The following is a 14,202-nucleotide window of genomic DNA, read 5'->3' as shown; positions in this document are numbered from 1 at the left end:
TCTGTACCCTCTAGCTTCTGTCCTCCATGATAAGGCTGAGTCCTCAGTTTCAGCAGCAGGCCGGCCCCACATGGGCCTGCACCCAATCAAAGGGCTCTCACACTCTTCCTCTTTTTTCTTTTTTTTATGTTTGTTTGTTTGTTTGTTTTGAGAGAGAGAGAGAGAGACAGCTGGGGCGGGGCAGAGAGAACGGGAGAGAGAAATCCCAAGCAGGCCCTGTGCCATCAGCACAGAGCCCGACGCAGGGCTCGAACCCATGAACCGTGAGATCGTGAGCTGAGTCTAAACCAAGAATCCGACACTTAACTGACTGAGCCACCCAGGTGCCCCCTCTCCACGTTCTTCCTTTTATTTTATTTTATTTTTTTTTTAATTTTTTTTTTTTCAACGTTTATTTATTTTTGGGACAGAGAGAGACAGAGCATGAGCGGGGGAGGGGCAGAGAGAGAGGGAGACACAGAATCGGAAGCAGGCTCCAGGCTCTGAGCCATCAGCCCAGAGCCCGACGTGGGGCTCGAACTCCCGGACCGCGAGATCGTGACCTGGCTGAAGTCGGACGCTTAACCGACTGCGCCACCCAGGCGCCCCACACGTTCTTCCTTTTAACCATGCCTCCCAGGCAGGGCAGCCCAAGGCCTGCCAGCCTCCTGCAGGGGCAGCCTTCGGAGAGCACAGAGGAGAGGGGAAGAGAGCCCAGGCCCAGCATTCAACCTCCACCGAGCTCTCTGCATGGCCTGCGTTACCTGCAGAATCCACTGGAAACTCAGAGGCTGAGGCACTATTGACTCCTCACTGGGGCTACATGTCCATGGGGGCCAGCCAGGGACTTCGGAGTTGGGAGACCTAAGGTCCAGTTTGAGATGGCCTGGGATCCCTCTGAAATTGTACCCCAATTTAATTCTATGTATCTGAACTTTTTGGAGGAGAGGCTTTGGTTTTTATCAGACTCTCAAAAGAAGTTAGGTCTCCCAAAAGGTCACTCAGAGACATTTGGCTCAAACAGTTGAACAGTGACTTAATGAATCTAGAAAATCATAGAACAGAAGGCCTGAATCTTGGAGCTCTAAGGGCGGGGGGCCAATGAGTTGTAACCTGTTGAAATCTCCATTGCCTGGCACATAGTAGGTGTTCAGTAAGTATTTGTGAATGAATGGGTGAACAATTTACACAAGGCAGAGCAACAGAAGGAACCAACAAAGGATGTAGAGAAGCCCTCTTTATCTGATGTTGCAGAACAAATCACACCAAAACTAAGTGACTCATAACAATAGTAACAGGCCTCGTGATTTCTCTGGGTCAGGAATTTGGGACGAGTGTGGCTGGCTGGTCCTGGGGCTGCACTCATCCGAAGGTTTGACTGGGGCTTTTCGCAGAATCTGCTTCCAAAGTGGCTCATTCCTAAGAGCTGCATGTTGGTGACAGCTGGAGGCGGGGCTTCCGTTCCCTTCCATGAAGGTCTTTCCATGGGATGCTTGAGTAATTTCATGGCATGGCAGCTGGCTTCCCCTGGAGGGACCAGACCCAAGACCAAGATAGAGGCCACGAGAGATTTCGTGACCTAGCCTTGGAAGTCACACTCTGCCACTTTCCACAAAACCCTGCTGGTTACACAGGTCAACGTGATTAGTAGTCAACAAGGCCTTCAAAGTCAGAAGAGATCATGGGGGCCATCCTATGGGGGCTAGAACCCACAGAGGAGTCAGAGAAGTGAGAGGAAACTCTGGGGAATTCAGAACTCTGGAATTCACAGCTCTCCCTCAGAGAGTGGCCCTACCCCACACAGAGCTGGGGTCATGTTTCAAGTCCAGTGCTTGACCGCACTGGCCAGGCCAGTCTTCCACTTTCTACCTCATTCCTGGTCACACCTTCCCCTATTATCTCAGCATGCCAGACTTGCTGATTTCTTTCTTTTTTTTTTTTTTTTTACTGTTTATTTATTTTTGAGACAGAGACAGATCATGAACGGGGGAGGGTCAGAGAGAGAGGGAGACACAGAATCAGAAACAGGCTCCAGGCTCTGAGCTGTCAGCACAGAGCCCGACGCGGGGCTCGAACTCACAGACCGCGAGATCATAACCTGAGCCGAAGTCAGACGCTTAACCGACTGAGCCACCCAGGCGCCCCAAGACTTGCTGATTTCTGATCAATTCCCTCAAAGTCATATGAATTCTCCCACCCGCAAGCCTTGCTTCTGCTCTCTCCTCTGCCTTGAATGCCCTTCTCACTTCTTCTCCTCTCAGGCCACCTCCTCCAGGAAGCCTCCCGGAACGCACCTCTAAATGTGTCTGTCACCTTGCCCAATCCCCAGTGCAGCCCCGATGTCTCCACAGACCCCCCTGTACCATGTCTGCCTCCCCACGGCACCAAAAGTGGGTTGGAGGGCTGACCCACAGGTGTCCATCATTGTGTTCTGAATGCATGGATGATGGGTGGATAGACCCCGCACACAACAGGGGCCCCTTTGAGGGCTCAGAAAAGCACTGACACATGGCTAGGCCTCAGTGTTCCCACCGGCAGATTGTTAGGGAGGCTCCTTCCAGCCCCAGATTCTGCTATTACGTCCCCTTGGAAACATTCAGCAGATGGTCCCTTGAAATTAGACGAGATGGGTCAGAGCACGGTTCAAATCCCAGAGCTCCCGCTTCCTTTATTTGCGGGACCAGGGAAGTCACTGACCCCTCCATACTTGAGACTCCCCAGCGGTAAAAGAGGCCAACGTTCTTCAGCTTCCAGGGTAGTTGCAAGGGAGGAACCCTCTGGCGTGAGAAGGGTTCAAATCCTGGCTCTGCTACAGGGCACGTAGGTCACTTAACCTTTCAGTGCCTCACTTTTCCCATCTATTAAGTGGGGACAGCTACACGTGAGTTAGCAGGTTGGGTCTGAAACTGCATTCATCCAGGAAAATGCTCCGCCCAGAGCCTGGCACAGCGCAGATGCCTGTGGCAGCCACGGAAGGGGCGCTCAGTCTCTCCTCAAGAAGGACGTGTCCCTCGGGGGCAAGGTCAGCAGTGAGCTGACAGCCTCCAGCTGTGGCACCTTCAGGGTCCCCCTCGGCTTTTGAGCCAAGGCCATGTTTTTCCCAGGCAACCCCAGCCTGTGTCCGAGCCGGCTCGGGAACCCGGGTCTGGCCGCGGCTGTCCAACGTCGGGCTCCTGTAAGGCGACAGCTCTTCTCTGGAACTCTCCGCTGGGTTCACGTCGCCAGCCCTGCACAGTGGCTGAAGCTCTCCCTCTCCCTCTTCCGCAAGCACCGTGACCCAGCCAGCCTCCTACCATGCTAGCTCCGTCCCGGTGTCTGCACCTAGGGGCACCCAAACTGACTGGGCACTCAATACAGTGGTGGTTCTCAAAGCGTATCCCGGAGGCGGCAGCAGCAGCCTCTCCCAGAACTTGGACAACACGCACGTCCGCGAACTTCGAGGACTGCTGTCTTCGAGGAGGGCTGTGGTTAAGACATCACGGTAGCAGGGTGGCCAGGGCGGAGGTGTGTGTGTTGTGGGAAGGCGAGAATGCTTTATCACAGCCTCGCTCCCCGGGTTCCTGCCTGGATGATCCCCAAAATCCAGAGGAGTGAGCCAAAGGGCCCCCCCCTCCACACCCCACGCAGGGGAAGGGTCCAGTCCCAGTCCCCAGCTGGAGACTTCACAGGCCCTGGGTTTGTGACGCTGCAGACAGCCCTGCTTCTTCTCTCGTGCTCCCCACCCCTCCCTCTCCCTTCCCTCCCCAGGGGCACCCCAGCCCTGCCTGCCTGCCTCGCCTTTGTCTGCCAATCTGTCTCCGTCCCAAGATGAGCCCTGGGCCTCCGCCAGCCAGTCTGTGCTCCACCTCAGGACCTGGAGGGAGGCCCCTGGGCTCCCAACTGCCTCTCACTTACTCTGGGGAAGGGCCTGGGAATGGTTCGTGCTACTGGCCTCCCTGCCTCAGCCTAAGCCAACCGTCACCCCTCTTGATCTGGAGCCACACTCTCCCATCTAAGGTGCTTACACCCTCACCATGTGGCAAAGTGAGGAGATGGGAGACAGAGGGGTGCAGGGACTTGCCTTGCCCGAGGTCACACAGCAAGAAGGGGGAGCAGCCAGGATACGGACCTTGTCTTCGCTCTTCACCTCAGCCCCCCACTCCCAGGCCCCAGCAGGTGGTAGGTGACCACTCTGAGGTGGTCACGTGTGGCAGGGATATTGTCAGTCCCAAGGCCTTCGTGGGCTCACAAAAGCAGCCGCAGCCCATTCCTGTGGCACGGTAATACCCTGTTCTTTCTCTAGTGGGCATGATCCTGTCCTCGCTGATGTCACCGCCCATCGGGTAAGGTTCGGAGGCAGGTGGGCACCTCACAGAGCTGCCTTCGCTTTTCTAAACTGGCAGTACAGTGATGTGCTAGCACCTTCCTTTATGGGTACGCAGCGTATCCCCTGTCCGGCTCTGCCTCAGGGCATGCTGGAATGCAAGGGCCCGAATAACAGTGGCAGTGAGGACAGGCATCCCTGCTAGCCCTCACCACATCAGGCCTGGCTGCCATGTGCTCTGCAGACCTTGTCCTACGGAATCCTCACCAGGACCCCGTGACAGAAATGCACTTATCCAGAGACGTGGCCATGGGCCTCAGAGAGGCTAAGCATCTTACCCCTAACGGTCCTAAACTCACCCCTCCATTTTACAGACGGGAAAACTGAGGCCCAGAGAGGACCCACACCTAAGTAGGGTCAGAGTGGGGCTTTCTCAGGCAGCTGACTTACTGAGAGCAATCAGAGTCCATTCATACAGCACTTTCTGGTCTGTGACTCTCCTCTCCTCTCCTCTCAGGAAGGCAAGGGTTTCTGTTGTTTAATGGTTATCATTTGGGGATTCTCCTGTGATGTGCCATATAGTTCTAAAAGCTTGATAAATATTCACTCATTTAACGCTCACAAACACCTTACAAGGCAGGTACATTTATTATTCTGATTTTGCAAACGAGGAAACTGAGGCCAGGGAGCTTAAGTAATCTGCCTGAGGTCACACAGCCAGGATTCAAATTCAGACTGCTTGAGGTTTTAAACACTACGATGTCCTGTCCTTTTTACAGCTAAAGAAACAAAAAAACAAACAAAAACAAAAAACAAACAAACCTGAGTGACTCCAGGAGTGGGCATGACTTGCCTAAGGCCACAGGGCTAGTTAGTGGGGGTGGCTGGACTCCTGCCTCCAGCCCAAGACTGGTCCCCCACCCTAGCAGGGTCCTTTCTCAGTCCATGTTTGTTTATTACAAATGCTGACTGGGAACCTTCTTTGTAGGAATAACCACCGCAGTTTCCTTGCCCGAAAGGTAAGGCAGACAAGAGACACCCACAATACAGAGGGATGAACAGGTTCATGGGAGCACCAGGGGTGGCCATGGGAGCACCTGGCAGGACACTGACCTACCCTGGGAATAAGGGAAGATTTCCAGAAGTCCGACCTTTGAGTAGAGTCTCCAGGTGCAAGTGGGAAGTTATCCAGGAGGATAGGGAGGAAGAAGGCATCCCAAGCTGAGGAAATGCACGTACAAAGTCCAGCAGTGCGAGAGAGGATGTAAACTGTCATGAAGAGTTCTGTTCAGGGGCGCCTGGGTGGCTCAGTCGGTTAAGCGTCCAACTTCAGCTCAGGTCACGATCTCGCGGTCCGTGAGTTCGAGCCCCGCGTCGGGCTCTGGGCTTATGGCTCAGAGCCTGGAGCCTGCTTCCAATTACTGTGTCTCCCTCTCTCTCTGCCCCTGCCCCGTTCGTGCTCTGTCTCTCTCTGTCTCAAAAATAAATAAAAAATGTTTAAAAAATTTTTTAAAAAAATAAATTTAAATAAATAAATAAATAAATAAAAGAGTTCTGTTCAGCCCTGAGCGAGGGTAAGGACAGAAAAGGCTGAACAGAGGATCGTAGAAGGCCCCTGGGGTCATTACGCCACAAATCTGCCCATGTCTCACAGAGTGACCTCGATATTCCCATCCATACAATAGCAGAGGGTTGGTACCTAAGGACCCTGCCAGCTCTGGCTTTCAGCTGTTGACATTAGGATGGATTTGAACAGGAGGACTGTTTTGGAAAGCAGGAGGCAAGGAAAGAATGGCATTCTAGAAATAGGGTCCCCCAGGAGCAAATGTCCAAAGGAAAGAAAGTACAGGGCAGGTGTTGAAAAGAGACAGGAAATAGCTTCTATGGAGGGTCCCTGGGATGGTGTACACAGAGGAAAGCATGCAAGGAAGTCATATCCATCTGAACTCTTTAGCAAATGAAAGAAAGAAAAAAATATTGATTTATATAACTGAGAAGGCCAGAGTACTTCAGGCAGGGCTTCAGGTATGGCTTCAGGCATGGCTGGATCCAGGTGCTGACATGTTATTGTGAGGACCCCGTCTCTCCCTCCATTTTGACTTTGATTTCTTCATTGTTAGTTTCACTCTCAGGGACTCTGACCTCCTGGAGGCACAGGTGGGCCACCCGTAGCTCCAGAATCCATCACACAAACTACACTCGTGGAAAAAAAGATTCTCAAACCCTCCCATGGCATTATCCTGGACCCTTTCCTTTCCCTCACATCTAACAGTTATCTTCACACAGTGAGCACATGATGTAACCTCCACGTAGGTCAAGACAGAGAAGCATGAGAGCACCCCGGAAGTCTCCCTCAAGCCCCCTCCTAATTAATAACCCCCTTAATGGTGTATCCGAGTCACCATCATCTGTTGCCTGCTGTAGCGCACCGGCTCCCAGCTGTCTCAAGCTTTCACTCTTGCGTCTCTCAATTAATTCAGTTACTTCAGTCAACTCCGAGATCCTGTAAAATGTAAGTCAAAAGATGTTCCTCCTCTGCCCCAAACCTTCCCATAGCTCCCATTTCATTTGGTATAAAAGCCAAGGCTCTTACCATGGCCTGTAATGTCCTACACAAGCTGGTATCTCATCCGCCTCTTGCCCCCCTCCCCCCAGCATCCCTGCTCCATCTATACTGGCCTCCTTCTGTTCCTCCAACACTCTCAGGCACACATGCCCAGAGCTGTTGTACCTGCTGTTCCCACTGCCTAGAATACTCTTCTCCCCCAGCCCCCAGGTGGTTCATCCCATCCCCTCCGGTTTGTGTTCAAATGTCCCCTTTGACATCTGCTCCCGCCAAGATGGAACGTCAGGGACTGGATTTAGTCTCCCATTTGAAACAAGCAAACAAAACGAGGCAAAATATATGAAATGATAGTTTTCAAGACACTGGGCACCAGGCAATAAAGGATAGTGATCTGTAACAGACAGAAAGCAAACAAAGTAAAGCCCTATGAAGTCCCCAGTTTACTGCCTGGGGAGAGTTTCCAGATCCTAGCGCAGGGAAAGGGAACCCAGGTGAAACCCAGAAGATTGCCTGAGTTAAGGAAATTCAGCTGCAAATCCAGGAAGACCAAGGAAAGCTGAGTTTGCAGGACAGAGTATCAGAAAGGAGAGAGCTGAACACAGAGAAAATTCCAGAGAGCTGCAGAAAGTCCCCCTGGAGTATTAGGCTGAACACTGGTTGATGCTTTTGTCTGATAAAACTATTCTGGGTTGGGAAAAAAACATGGGAGAAGACTAGAGAACACTGTCCAGGAGTCACATGGGACCAAAAATAGAGCCAAATAGAAAAAAAAAAATTAATAACCCATGGGGCACTGTTTATAGTACTCAGGAAGGTCTTTTCTCAGTATGGGTGACGAATTAGCCCTCAACAAAGCACAGCTCTGGACCCACTCAGCAAATCATAAAGTCAAGGTTTGAAAGCATCAAACTAAGTTTTCTAGGTAATCTAACTGAGTCTCAGAGCAAAACTCAAGAAGATATAGAAATATAAAAATATATAGCAGACAACAAAGGTAAAATTCGTAGCATTTGGCATCCAAACAAAAGTTACCAGGCATGCAAAGAAACAAAAAACATGGCCCATAATGAGGACAATAATGAATCAATTGAAGTTGACCCAGAACTGACACAGAAGTAGTGGACTATGAACATTAAAACAGTTATTAAAACTGTATTCTGTATGTTTAAAAGTTAAAGAGACACATGGAAGACAGTAAAAGATCCGACTTGAATTTCTAGAAATGAAAACTGCAATGTCTGAAATGAAAAATATGCTGGGATTAATGGCTGACCAAACACAGCAAAAGAAATGGTTAGTGAATTTGAAGACATAGCAGATAGAAACTATCCAAAATGGAACACATAGAGGAATAATTAATAATAATAATAATAATAATAAGCATCAGGAGCTGTGGAACAACTTCAAGCAGCCTAATGTGTAACTGAAGTCCCCAAAGGAAATATTTGAAAAAGAATGGCTGGGATGTTCCAAATCTGATGTAAGGTATAAACTTACAGATATAAGGGGTTTAATAAATCTCAAGCACAAGAAACTGAAAGAAAATTATCCATCATGATCAAATTGCTCAAAACCAGTGACAAAGAGGAAAATATTTTAAACAGAGAGATACAAAGGACCACCTGGGTGGCTCAGTCAGTTAAGCATCTGACTCTTGATCTCAGCTCAGGCCTTGATTTCAGGGTCATGAGTTCAAGTCCCAAGTTGGGCCCCATGTTGGGCTCTGTGCTGGGTATGAAATTCAACTTAAAAAAAAAAAAAAAAGACAGGGGCGCCTGAGTGGCTCAGTTGGTTAAGCGACCAACTCTTGATTTTGGCTCAGGTCATGATTTCACGATTTGTGGGATGGAGCCCCACTTCAGGCTCTACATTGACAGCACAGAGATTGCTTGGGATTCTCTCTCTCTCCTTCCCTCTCTGCCTCTCTCTCTCTCTCTCTCTCTCAAAATAAATATATTTTTTTAAAAATACAGAGAAACAAAGATAAGGATGATGGCAGATTTCTTGTTGGACATGAGCTAAGGGAGAAAGTAGTGGAGCAAATCTTTGAACTCAAAGAAAGAAAAAAAATGTGTCAACATAAAATTCTATACCCAGTTAAAATATCCTTCAAAAATGAAGGTGAGATAAAAATGTTTTTTCAGACACACATCGTTGAAAGAATTCTTCACCAACAGATCTGCACTACAAGAAATGATAAACGAGGGGCGCCTGGGTGGCGCAGTCGGTTAAGTGTCCGACTTCAGCCAGGTCACGATCTCGCAGTCTGTGAGTTCGAGCCCCGCGTCGGGCTCTGGGCTGATGGCTCAGAGCCTGGAGCCTGTTTCCGATTCTGTGTCTCCCTCTCTCTCTGCCCCTCCCCTGTTCATGCTCTGTCTCTCTCTGTCCCAAAAATAAATAAACGTTGCAAAAAAAAAAAATAAAAAAAAAAAAAAAAAAAAAAGAAATGATAAACGAAATCCTTTAGACAGAAGGAAAATGATACCACACGGAAATGTGGATCTACACAAATGAATAAAGAGCACCACAAATGTTAATTACACGAGTAAATATATAAGATTTTTCCTTACTATTTTAAAGTATTTAGAAGATAATTTACCGGTTGAACAACAAGTGCCATTGTAACATTTGCATAAGTAAAATGCAGGACAATAAAATCAAAATCTGGAAGGAAGAAAGAAAGGGAAGTGTACTACTATAAGATTCTTATACTATACATGAAATGGTATAATATCATTTGACAATAGATTGTGGTCAGTTAGAGATATATATTATAGATCCTAACGTAACCACTGAAATGATAAAATTGCAGAATTATAGCTAATAAACCAGCAAAGGAGGTAAGATGGAATAATAAAAAGTGATCAACTGATCAAAAATAAGGCAGAAAAATAAGAAAAAGGAAACGGGCAGATAGAACACATAACGAGCAAATAGACTTAAATCTAACCATATCAATAATCACATTCAATGTAAATGGTCTAAACACCTCCAATTAAAAAGCAGAGATTGTCAGATTGGATTTTTTAAAAAGACCCAAATATGTGCCACCTACAAAAAACAAAGGGACACAAAACAAAAAGCACTTTAAATATAAAGACACAAGTCAACAGTATAAGGATGGAAAACTATATACCATGCTAACACTAATCAAGAGAACACTAGATGGCTTAAACAACAGAAACTTATTTTGTCACATGTATGGAGGCTGGAAATCAAAGACCAAAATATCAACAGGTTTGTTTCTTCTGGGGTCTCTCTTCTTGGCTTGCAGATGGCCACCTTCTCACTGTGTCCTAACGTGGTCCTTCCTCATGTGCACCCATCCCTTGTGTCTATTCGTGCATCCAAAGTCCCTCTTCTTGTAAGGACACCAGTCAGATTGGATCAGGGGCCATCCTAAAGGCCTCACTTTAACTTATTTACCACAATAAAGGCCCTATCAACAAAATATAGTCACATTCTGAGGCCAGGCCTTCAACATACAAATTCTGGGAGGACACAATTCAGCTCATAACAGAAAGGGAAAGGAGAAAGCATGGCAAAAACAAAACAAAACACAACACACACACACACACACACACACACACACACACACACACACTCTGAAAAAGAAAAGCTCACTTGAATTCCTAGTCTAGAGAAAGCCAATACTAAATCATTGTGACCTTTCAGTGATCCAACTCCTGAAAGGATCAGAATATATACTTTAAAAAAAAAGAAAGAAAGAACATTGGGTGTCTAATTTAATATTAAACAAAAGTTAAGAAGTTATTTCAGAGCAAATATTCTGACCAGGGATAGATATAAGGTGATTTTTTTATAAAGTCATCTTATAATGAGTAAGCGATCGATTAATCAAAAGCATAGCTCAATTTTAAATGTTTATGCCCCTGATGGCAGAAATTCAAAATACATAAAGCAAAAACTGATAGACTTGCAAGGAGAAAGAAATCCACAATTATAGACTGAGATTTCAAATCTCAAAAATTGAAAGAACAAATAGAGGGGCGCCTGGGTGGCTCAGTCAGTTAAGCATCTGACTTCAGCTCAGGTCATCATCTCAAGGCTTGTGAGTTCGAGCCCTGCGTCAGACTCTGTGCTGACAGCTCAGAGCCCGGAGCCTGCTTCGGATTCTGTGTCTCCCTCTCTTTCTGCCCCTTCCCTGCTCACACTCGGTCTCTCTCTCTCTCAAGAAATAAATAAACATTAAAAAAAAAAAAAAGAACAAATAGAAAATCAAATGTCACCTTTTTCGTATGTCCCACCTTGATCATCACTTTTAACTGCAACCCCTCACTCCTATCCCTCTCTCCTGCACACATCACCTTCTGAATAAATGAATAAATAAATATTTATTTATTTATGTATTTTAATTTATTTATTTGTATAATGCCTAGAACAGTGTCTGACACTTAGAAGATTCTCAAAAAAAAAAAAACAAAACCAAACTGTTGAATAAAAACATGATTGAAAGAGTGTTAATTGCTATTATTATGACTAGTATTATGTGACTTTGCATGTAGACTTTATTTGTGATTTCAATGGTTAGAACCCAACAAAATTAATCTTGGAGGCCCAGAATTCTAGAGCATAGGGGCAGAAATCCAGAATGTTCGAGCAAGATGCACAGAATGTTAATAGTCTAGAAAACTCACAGGCCTACAATGTTAGAATGTGGGGATGTTTAGAGCCGGAACATCAGAATCAGGGACCAGGGCTGAGGAGGGATCTAAACCTGGGCGGGTGGGGGGAGCCTGGATTGGAGGGGGGCTGCTCAGAGTCAAACAGAATTTTTGTGATTCCTCTGTTGGTTCTGAGTGTCCCCTAACCTTAGTATCCATACAGAGGTGTATATACCCAGCTAACTAAGCTCAGCAAAGGGACCGAGAAGCTATCCACCCTCGGCCTCGGGGGCTGTAGCAATGAGGAGAGTGAGGGGGGTGGGGTGGTGAGGGAGGCTGTATTTCTTATTTCTCCATTTTTATTCAGCTCCCGCTCACGGGGCCCCTTCTGGACGGTCGGCCCGTGAGGCCTTTCAGTCACGCAAGACTGGAGGCTGTCATTATCAGAGGAAACCACCACCACCAGCTTCACGGGAATGGGGGGACAGGCGGCAGCCTACTGAGGCCTGCCCGTCATCCCAGGGAACCCTGCCCCACAGCCCCAGACCAGCTAGGGAAGCTGGGTCCTAGGGCGTGGGAGATAGGGTGCACAGGGGGTAGATCTCTAAGCCCAGGATTGCAGCCTTCACCGCTCCAGGAATGGGGTGTTCTGGTGGGAGCGGGAGGGAGGGGTCCAGCAGGTGGGGTCCACACATGATCAGCTGCCTTGCTTTGTTTTTATCTACAGCTCTAATCGCCCGCTGAACCTCAAGTCTTATGGGTTTCTCTTATTTCTCATCCACCTCCCAAACCGGACTGGGACTCCGTGAGGGCAGAGCCAACAGCTTCTGCTTTGCTCACGCCCGGCCTCATCTGGTGGTGCGACTGCGGGCTCTGTGCACAGCAAGGGCTCCGTCAGTGCTGCCGGTGGTCTGCCTGGACCAAGGCGTTTCTCCGGCCCCATGTGCAGGGATTCCTTGGACACTGGGTCACACCCTCCATGAGAACTAGCGAAGACGGTGGGTGAATCGTCTACCCACAGACCGGCACGCGGGTGCAGGCGCGTCCCAAGGACCTCAGACACCCACCTCCCCACGCTGCCCAGCCCCAACCCCAAGCTCTGCAGAGGCCACACATTTTGACCTCATGCCCAGGCACGGCTCTACCCCACCGCGCAGGAGACTGATGAAACTCAAGGGCCTCTTTCCGGCACCATCTCTTAGCCATCAGTTTTCAACTGTGGCCCTGTGCCCATCCAGGAAAAACCACAGGAAATACCAAGAGCCAACACCTGTGAGCACTTGCTGTGCGCCCAGCGCTGCACCAACCCGGTCCATCACCTCTGTACCCCTGGGCACAGCGTCCTTCTCTGACACACAACCTCACGTAGTGGGCAGGGAGGATTTTCTGAACCCCATTCTGCACCCCCTGCCATTGGCCTCCACGATAGCCTCGGATTTACCCTCCATGTAGGACCCGGGTTCTCAACATTACCGGAATCAGGCTGCCTTTTTGAGGCTGGGTCAACGGTTGGCAAAGCCCCAGGAAAATGCACAAAGAGGCACGATGTATCAGACAAATTCCCGGGGACTCTCCCTCCCACCCTCCATCCGCCTCCACCACCACTCTAGCCATTGGAGCCTGCAGACCCCCGAGCCAAGAGCCAGACCTGGGGAACACACACCTGGGGAACAGGATGGGTGGCCGGGTCCCCTCTTTTGGACACTGCTGGGAAGCCCCTCCCCATTCCTTCGCGGCCCCCCTTCTTCATCACTACCTCACTGCTTAATTGGGCGGCCCCGCGAGCGTGTGTGTGTGTGTGTGTGTGTGTGTGTGTGTGTGTGTGTGTGTCTGGGGGCTCGGGGGCGTCACTCCTCACACATGGGGCGGCCGGGTGGAGTGGGGGTGCTGGCTCCCTGCCCAGGAGCGGGACCCCTCCCCCCAGCCCCCGGCCGCTGGAGGATTGTGCAGCTCAAACAGATGGACCGAGCCGAAGGGGCGGGGGCGCGCTGACGGGGTGCGAGACGGCAGCGCGGCGGCCGGGCCTCCCGGCGCCCTGACAAAGGCGGGGGCCTGCGGCGCGGGGCGCCTTATCAGCGCGAGCAGACCGGGCGGCCGGGCGGGCGCCCGCGGCCCGCGTGCAGGCGCACAAAGGCCCGGGGCCGCGCGGGGGGCGGGGGGCGGGGGGCGCGAAGATTAATTGCCCAATCAAGTAGTCGGCGCGGGGCGGGGGCGGGGCCGCGGCCCCTGGGGACGCGGGGCGACGCATAATGAAGTGTGCAAAAAGTTAATTTGCTCCGCGACTCGCTGCTCGCCACAATCAAAGACGGGCGGCGAGGAGGGGAGCAGTGAGGAGTGTGCCCCCCCCCCGCCGCCCCAGCTTGCGATGAGGGGGGCGGGCGGGGGTAAGGAACCGGGCACCCCCCCCACACACACACCCCAGCGTGGGAGGGAAGCATAGATCTCCAGATGAGCTTTCGACCCCCAGACCCCCACTTCCGCCTGCCGTGTGTCCCCCGCGGGCCCCGTCCAGGCCGCTCTCCTGCGCGCACAATGGTTGACATTTCTGGAGCGCTCGCTCTGGGCCGGGCACCGCGCCAAGCGCTTCCTGGTGTGATCTCTGGTCTCGCAACCTGAGGAGGTAGGGCTAGTGAGCTGAGCATCCCGTTTTGCAGAGGAGGAGCCCGGGGGCACAGACATGCTAAGGAAGTGCCCCAAGGTCACACGCAGGACCCTTACCGGGCCGAAGC

General features: G+C 50.1%; 1 protein-coding gene across 2 annotated transcripts in view; it reads right to left on the bottom strand.

Annotated features, from left to right (window-relative positions):
- FAM110A (family with sequence similarity 110 member A) overlaps positions 1 to 14,202 on the bottom strand; it is a 153,465-nt gene that overhangs the window by 80,036 nt on the left and 59,227 nt on the right. The window contains exon 1 of one of the 2 annotated variants that reach the window (XM_040447452.1): positions 5,400 to 5,523. The exons of the other annotated variant lie outside the window; for it this stretch is intronic. The gene's annotated coding sequence lies outside the window, so the exon portion shown is untranslated. Of the gene's footprint in view, positions 1 to 5,399; positions 5,524 to 14,202 lie in introns of those variants that run through there. 2 annotated transcript variants of the gene reach the window in all.

This window comes from Herpailurus yagouaroundi, unplaced genomic scaffold (genome assembly GCF_014898765.1).
Source record: "Herpailurus yagouaroundi ecotype Mexico unplaced genomic scaffold, PumYag 196, whole genome shotgun sequence".
Taxonomy (NCBI): Eukaryota; Metazoa; Chordata; class Mammalia; order Carnivora; family Felidae; genus Herpailurus; species Herpailurus yagouaroundi.
The sequence above is the reverse complement of the archived record's forward strand: the minus strand, read 5'-3'. Positions and strand labels throughout refer to the sequence as shown.